This window comes from Triturus cristatus, chromosome 3_2 (genome assembly GCF_964204655.1).
Source record: "Triturus cristatus chromosome 3_2, aTriCri1.1, whole genome shotgun sequence".
Taxonomy (NCBI): domain Eukaryota; kingdom Metazoa; phylum Chordata; class Amphibia; order Caudata; family Salamandridae; genus Triturus; species Triturus cristatus.
In genome coordinates, this window is record NC_140584.1 from 576,415,305 (window position 1) to 576,423,513 (window position 8,209).

Sequence of the window (8,209 nt, forward strand, 5' to 3'; positions counted from 1 at the left end):
CCAGGAGCCCGGGAGATCAGTGAACTTCTACCCCTTCCGAACACCCCCTCAAAACTTTCCATATTACTTAATTGACCAAAAGGGAAGCACACGCAGACTGTATTCCGTGTGAAAACCCTTATGCAAAGAGTTGCAGCCAAGACCCGACCCCGCGGAGGCCTCCAAGCAGGGGGCCTGCACGCAAGTCTGTTCACTCTGGCGACATCCATTGCAGAGACTGCTCTGAATGTAAACCCTGCGGCATTAGCCACTTCCGGCGCCGGGCCCCCATCGTATCCCATATCACCTCCCAGTGGTGCTCGTGGCACTACAGTACACCCTGGTGCAACCAGCACATCCTGGTGCATTCCAGCACACCGCGGTGCCCCCAGAACACCCTGGTGCACGCAGCACATCCTTGTGCACTCCAGCACACCGCAGTGCATTGCAGTGCACCCAGCACACCCTGGTACACTCCAGCACATGGCGGTGCACCCAGCACATCCTGGTACACTCCAGCACACCGCGGTGCACCCAGCACATCCTTGTGCAATCCAGCACACCACAGTGCACCCAGCACATTCTGGTGCACCCAGCACACCCTGGTGCACCCAGCACATCCTTGTGCACTCCAGCACATTCTGGTACACTCCTGCTGTTGGAAGGGCGTTCTCCGGGGGGCTTCAGAATACGTTCCTGACCACCCTTTGACCCACCTCTCCCAGAGTTAGGCTGAGCAATGGTGGGGAGGACCTTCCTGGAAGGGTCTCGTTCCTAGGATCGTACACGCTGAGCTTACACTATTTGACAGAGGGACACCACACAGTAGTTCTTAGTAAGACAGTATACTTAATTGATAGTTTCAGGGGATCTTTATGATCCGTGATGCAGCTGTTGGATCAATGCCACATGCAGCGGCGGTTTCGTGATGGGTGTATTGGGGTAGCGGGACAGTCTTTAAGTTCAGTGTCTCTGCGGAGTATCCGTCGCACAGCTCTCAATCCTTGAACTGGGGGATTTGGGTTCACTCGGCAATCTCCGCCGATCCTCCTGGATAGGAGCGCCGCAAGTCTCTCAGCAGGCACAGGTGGTTTCAGATTCTCGGGAGCCGCGACGGCGTCAGCAGGGCTCAGATGGTTCAGAGTTCGGGGAGCCGCAACAGCGTCAGCAGGGCTCAGATGGTTCAGAGTTCGGGGAGCCGCGACAGCGTCAGCAGGGCTCAGATGGTTCAGAGTTCGGGGAGCCACGACAGCGTCAGCAGGGCTCAGATGGTTCAGAGTTCGGGGAGCCGCGACAGCGTCAGCAGGGCTCAGATGGTTCAGAGTTCGGGGAGCCGCAACAGCGTCAGCAGGGCTCAGATGTCGGTCGAGCCGCGACCCCGTCAGCAGGGCTCTCGTAGGTCCAGGTCTTCTCTGCCGCCTGTCCCTTTAGCACCCCTTGTTATACTCCCTCTCCTCTTTGAAGTCCAGAGTCCTCGCAGAGAGGGGTCTTGGTGCCTGGGGGCAGTGTGTCGGGATTTCCTGCCGCTCGGCCCTTTGATCTGTTCAGGTTGGTCTGGGAGGGACTCCAGACGCCCAGCATGCGAGGCGCCCGCTCACCGGGGGCCTGGTGGCCGATCGAAACCCTCCTTGGGGAGGAGATCAGAGGTGTGACAGAGACGGCGTCTCCCAGTCTTGCTTGGGGGTTTCTCTCTCCCTCGGCCGGGCATGCGTGGTAGTGTCTTGGGTTTTGCTGGGGCCCCGGCCGGCCATCGGGTTTATTGGGCCATGGTGGCCGGAAGTCTGTGATACCGGGGATCAGGTGTGGTTGCAGGGTTGCTTATTGGTCGGGAGGGTCCACGCCACAAGGCTGGTCTCACACGTGCCCCCCCCCCAGCTGAAAGGCGGGGAGAACTATCCATCCACTTGGGGGTTCTCCTCGCTGAAGCGGAAGAATCGGGACAGGCCGTCAGCGTTGGCGTGGTCAGTCCCGGGGCGATGCTCCACAGTGAAGTCCATCCCCTGGAGGGAGATTGACCATCGTAGCAGCTTGGGGTTTTCTCCTCTCATTTGCATCAGCCACCGTAAGGGTCGATGATCCGTTTGAACTCGGAAGTGGGTTCCGAACAAGTAGGGCCGTAGCTTTTTGAGCGCCCAGACTACTGCAAAGGTCTCTCTTTCAATGGTGCTCCACCGTTGTTCCCGAGGTAGTAACCTTCGGCTGATGAAGGCTATGGGCTGATCTATGCCTTTGTCGTTGAACTGTGAGAGGACTGCCCCGATGCCGTGCTCCGAAGCGTCCGTCTGGACCACAAATTCCTGAGAGTAGTCGGGGGCTTTGAGTACCGGAGCAGTACATATAGCGGCTTTCAAGGCGTCAAACGCTTTTTGGCACGGGGGAGTCCACTGTACTTTCTTCGGGTGCTTTTTGGAGGTTAACTCTGTGAGGGGGCCTGCGATGCTGCCATAGTTTTTAATAAACCTCCGGTAGTAACCGGTGAGGCCTAGGAAGGCCCGGACTTCCGTTTGGGTCGTGGGGGGTTCCCAGGACAAGATGGCGTCGATCTTCGGCTGGAGGGGGGCGACCTGCCCGCTCCCCACCTGGTGTCCCAGATAGATCACTGAGCCCTGTCCAATTTGACACTTGCTGGCTTTGATGGTTAGGCCTGCCTGGCACAGTGCCATCAGTACTTGTCGAAGGTGCTGGAGGTGTTCGGTCCATTGGGAGCTGAATACTGCGATGTCGTCTAGGTACGCTGCGCTGAACCCCTCTAGGCTGGCCAGGACCCGGTTCACCAGTCGCTGGAAGGTGGCCGGGGCATTTTTCATCCCAAAAGGCATAACTCTGAAGCGGTAGTGCCCATCCGGGGTGGAGAAGGCGGACCGCTCCTTGGCTCCCTCAGTGAGCGCAATCTGCCAGTATCCGCAGGTCAGGTCGAAGGTGCTGAGGTAGCGAGCGGCCCGAGGCGGTCGATGAGCTCGTCTGCGCGGGGGATAGGGTGAGCGTCCGCTCGGGTGACCGCATTGAGTCCCCGGTAGTCTACACAGAATCTCAGCTCGGGGGCGACACCAGGGGCTGCTGCTTTCGGGACCAGTACTACCTGGCTGGCCCATGGGCTGTCGGAGGGTTCAATCACCCCTAGGGCTAACATCTTGGCTACTACGGTCTGGATGCAGGTCCGGACCCGGTCAGGGACTCGGTAGGCTCGGTGTCTTACCGGCGGGCTGTCTCCGGTGTCTACGTCGTGGACACACCAGTCGGTGACCCTAGGGGTGAGGGAGAAGAGGTCTGTGAATTGTCTCAATAGCTGGCGGCAGTCGTCGGACTGTTGGGGGGTGAGGGTGGACGAAAGTCTCACCCCCTCTACGGAGCCATCTTTCTCTTTAGCACACAGGGGGTCCGGAAGGGGCTCTGTGTCTTCTTCAGTCCCATCGTCGGTGGCCAGGAGCAAACTCAAATCTGTCCTCACGAAGTGGGGTTTGAGGCGGTTCACGTGGAGGACCCGGAAGGGGTTCCGAGGAGACTGAACATCAACTAGATATGTGACTTGACTCTTCCGCTCGACCACTTTGAAGGGTCCAGTCCATCTGTCTTGCAGGGCGCAGGGTTTCACCGGGGCCATTACCCAGACCTGTTGGCCCGGCTGAAACTCGACCAGCGTGGCATTCTGGTCATACCAGCGCTTCATCTCTTCTTGGCTAGCCTCGAGGTTTGCCTCGGCGAGCTCCCGGAACTTCCGGGTCTGGTTGCGGAGCGCCAGGATATAACGGAATACATCGGGAGGGGTTCCTCGGGGAGCCGTTTCCCAGCCCTCTTTGACCAGGCTCAGGGGTCCCCGGACGGGGTGTCCGTAGAGTAATTCGAATGGGCTGAACCCCAGAGATTTTTGGGGAACTTCCCGGTAGGCTAACAGGAGGCAAGGGAGGAGGACGTCCCATTTCCGGCGAAGGGGTTCTTCGAGGCCCATGATCATTCCTTTCAGGGTCCGGTTAAATTGTTCGACTAGGCCATTGCCTTGGGGGTGGTATGGGGTGGTGAATTTGTATGACACCCCGCATTGTTGCCATAAGGACCTCATGTACTTGGAGATAAAGTTCGTGCCACGATCACTCACGACTTCGCAAGGGAACCCCACGCGGGAGAAGATCCCCATCAAGGCCCGGCCCACCACGGGGGCCGTCACGGTGCGGAGGGGAATGACCTCTGGGTAGCGGGTGGCATGGTCCACCAGGATGAGGATGAACCGGTGGCCCTGGGCGGTCCTGGGATCCAGGGGTCCCACGATGTCGATCCCCACCCGCTCAAAGGGGGTTCTAACAACGGGGAAGGGTTGTAGCGGAGCCTTGCGCTTCCCACCACTTTTTCCGCTGGCCTGGCACGTGAGACATGACTTGCAGTGGGCCTCTACATTCGCTCGCATTTTGGGCCAATAGAAGTGGGTAACCAGGCGATGATAGGTTTTGTCTTGGCCTAAGTGTCCTGCCAGGGGTACATCATGGGCTAGGCCTAGGAGGAAACTTCGGAGGCGCAGGGGTACCACCAGTACCCGGGCCGATCCCAGCTCGGCCGACTTCTGTTCGCTGTACAGGAGGCCGCTTTCCCAATATACCCAGTGGGTTCCGGACTGATCGCCTGCTGCCTGGGCTTCGGCCTGCTGTCAGGGTCCAATGAGGGAAGGGCAGGTGGCTTGTTCCCTGCAGAATTCTTCTCGGGAGGGACCTCCCTCGCAGTGCCAATGGGCCATCTCGGGTAGGTCCCCGAGCTCGGTCAGTTGCTCGGGGTCTGGATGCACTGACCCGTCACTGGGAACGGGTTCTTCTTCCGGGAGAGGGTCGTCGGGCTCGGGTAGCGCGTCCCGGTCCTCGGGGACGGCGACTGGGTTCAGGGGTAAGGCCTCAACTCCCTCGGGGGAAGGCGATCGGGCAGACATGGAGCGCGTGGTGGCGCATACCCATTCGGGTTGGCCCATCATCTCCAGATGGGCTCTTCGTTCCACTTGTCCCCAAAGGGAGCTCTCGAGGTCGTTGCCCAGGAGGCAGTCTACTGGTTGGGATGTTCGGACTGCCACTCTCAATTTACCGGTGACTCCCCCCCATTCGAAGGGTACCAGGGCCATCCGGCAGAGGCTCTCGGAATTGTCCGAAGATATGACTGGACAGAAGGCGTTGGGCAGGATCTGGTCTTCGGAGACCAGGTGGCAGTGGACCGCTGTGACACTCGCCCCGGTGTCGCGGAGGGCCTCGACTCGGTGACCGTTGACCGTCACTTGTTGTCGGTATTTTTTCGTGTTGGCGGGTAGGGGTGTTCCGGGAACCATCTCTCGGTCTCCTAGGGAGACCAGGGCCATGGCTGCTGGTTCCCACTCCTCGGAGTCTTCCATCTCTTCTCCTAGGGCTACGGAGGCCATTTGTCGGGCTGGAGGGGCTGTCGCTGCGGGTCGTTGGTACATGGGACACTGGGGGTCACTGGCATAGTGTCCGGTCTGTTGGCAGCGGAAACAGGTGATCTTGACTCGGGGTCCCTGCCTCCCCGGGGGCCCTGTGCTGGCTGGAGGTGGGGCTGGAAAGTGCGGGGGTTGGCCTCTGGGGGGACTATGCTGGGGGCCCACCTGGGATTCCCTCGGTCTGCCTTGGTTCCCTCCGCCCCTCTGGCGGGGGGGTCCCTGACTGTGGCGACCGTAGTCTCTCACGGGGCCCCGGGAGGCCTGGGTGTTCACCCATCGGTCAGCTTCGACCGCCAGTTTCCGAGGGTCAGTGAGCTTGCTGTCCAGGAGGTGCTGGCATAACTCCACAAAGCAATTTGCGGACAAGTGTTCCCATGCTATTAGTTCAAACAGTTCCTCAAAGGTGGAGACCTTGCTGCCCTTGATCCACCCGTCCAAGGCCCTGCTGTAAAAGTTCACGTATTCTACCCACGTAGTACTGGGTATCTTTTTGCAGTCTCGAAACCGTTGCCGGTACATCTCGGGGGTGAGTCCATATCTGGCTAATAGGGCCTCTTTCATGTGGCTGTAGGAATTCAGCACCATGGAGGGCAGGTCCAGCAGGGTATCTCTCCCCTCGCTCAGGAACTGGCCCCACAAGTCAGCCCCCCAATCCTTCTGTGGAACTCGGTGGGAGGTCATGGCGACTTCGTAGGCCTTGAACCACTGCTGGATGTCGTCGCTCTTGTAGTATTCCTTCACCACATCCTTGGGGATGTGGACCTTTGGTTCCACGGCGGGGGAGGTCGGTTGGTTTCCCGTGGTTCTGGACTCCTCACTCTTGGCCTTGAGTTCGATCTCTTTTAGGCTGCGTTCGTGTTCTAGTTGAAGTTTTCTTTCTTCGTGTTCTCGCTGGCGTTTCTTTTCCTCGAGTTCCCCTTGTAGGCGTAATTATTCTATGGCTAACTTTTTTTCGGCCAATTTTAGCTCTCCCTCTATTTTTAGATTGGCTAGTTCTAGTTCGTGGTTGCGGCCCCTCTCTCGGTCCGCTAGCTCTTCCGGGGATAGGCCCCCCTCTGTGGCGTTGCTCCTTACCGGGATGCTTCGTGGTTCGTTTGGCGGCTCTCTTTCTCGGGCGTCTCCTTCGGTTTGGGGCAGGGAAGCTCCTGCCTCGAAGTGTCTCTGTATATACTGTTCCCTAATAGGTACAGGGTGTACAGAGTCCACAGTCCCCCAGAGGCTGATAGAGGTCAAAGTTAGGTATGACCTTACTCTCAAAAGTGGTAGCTTGGTCGAGCAGTAAGGCAGTACCAGAGGACAGTGTAAAGCATTTATTGTACACCCTCAGTCAGCAAATGGTTTCACACACTCAATAACTGAACTCTAGGCCAATGATTTGTATATATAAAATATATGCTTGTTTTATTTTTAGAACCACAAAGGGGGTAAACATATACTTTCTCAGAATGAGAGGTTGAATATAAATACTTTTGTTTTAAGCAATAAATTTGTGTAAACAGTCACAGTTGGTTGCAATAAACAATCCTATTTCCTAAACATAACAATGCATTGAGCTCAATGGTAAATTCAGGTTATTTGTAATAAATTACTTTTCAGATTACTTTTGGAATTCCAGGTCTGGCTCCTAGAACCAGCCTGGGGTCAGTATTCAGAATCAAGTGATGAAAGTCGACTTAATAACTGTAATGATTTTTAAATAATATTTAGCTATTTCAAAAGTTAGCACTTAGAAAATATTTCACAGAAAACATTCAATGGATCTCTATGGCAAGAAATTCAAATTGCAGGTAGAGTACTTTATCGTTACTTTAGTAATCCAGGACTGGGTGCCTAGACCCAGGACTGGGGTCCTTATCAAAAGCAGGTAAGTAATTTCGTTTGCAGAAATGGTACGATTTTAAAAGAATATTTCAAATTTGCAAAAGTAGACACTTAGAAGAAATTTCACAGAAAAGCAGACAATGGTTTCCTATGGGAGAAAAATGAGTTAGAGGTAAGTATAGTTGTGAACACTTTTCATTGTCAGGGCTGGGCACCAAGATCCAGCACTGGGAGCTCACCTAGGAGCAGGTGAGTAAATTCGTTTTTGTCACTTGGCTGATTTTTGGTGAATTTTTGCAGTTTTGAAAAGTTCACACTTAGAAGATTTTTGAAGAAAAAGCCAGTCAATGTTACCCTATGAGGAAAATGAAGTTAGCGGTTTAAGGGTAAGTACTCGACTGGTAGTGTTGAAATTCCGGGCATGGACTCAGGGGTCCCCCAGTGTCAGGTAGGTACAGTTGGTTCACCCTCAGCGGTTTCAGGACGGCCGGGTGCAGAGACAGTTGGGCCCAATGTTATCCTATGAGGGATAGGGGGGCCTTGGTTGGTGGCTGCTGTCTGGCAAGCCACGCGGCTGTGGGAGCTGGGCTCCTGGTCACTTACTCAGGGCAAGTGGGGAAGTAGGTTAGTGTAGAGTGGGCACTGCCAGGGCCACTCGGGCGGCTGGGTGCAGGGTGCTTTTGAGCCTTAGGGCGCTCAATGGAAATCAATGGGAATGTTCCGGTTTGGAAAGAGGCTGCAGGCTCGGGGACGAGGATGTTTCAGGTGCCACCACCACTTCGAGAGGTAAGTTGGGTAGTTGTAGGTTAGGTGGGTACCCCGGGATTGGGCACAGGGGGTCGCAGGGCGCCGGGTGCAGGGGTGCCTTTTGACGTCGGGAATCTTACCCTCTGGTTGATCGCGGCTGGGGTGGCACTTGGTTCTGAGTCTGCAGGCTTCTTCCGGGATGTCGAGGGGGGTCCTTGGGTGCCGGACTCTGGGTCACAG